Genomic DNA, 292 nt, shown 5'->3' on the forward strand with positions numbered 1-292 from the left:
ACTTTTTGAGCCCAGTGAAACATACATTGCCATCAAATTGATGAAACTGTCGAAGAAGTGCAGAACATTTTTCCTCAAAAATCCAAACTCTTAATTATAAAACTGAGTTTTTTCCTGATTAAAATTAAATTTCCAAATGATAAAAATAGTAACAAACATATTTTTATTCTCTTCACTGCCAGTCAGGTGATGTCAGAGAGCTGTAGAGCAAGTCATAGAGTCTTCTACAGTGATGAAATTAAACAACACACATTCTCCTTTAAAGTGTACATGAGAGTTCAACAAACTGTAA

This window comes from Melanotaenia boesemani, chromosome 9, assembly GCF_017639745.1.
Source record: "Melanotaenia boesemani isolate fMelBoe1 chromosome 9, fMelBoe1.pri, whole genome shotgun sequence".
NCBI lineage: Eukaryota > Metazoa > Chordata > Actinopteri > Atheriniformes > Melanotaeniidae > Melanotaenia > Melanotaenia boesemani.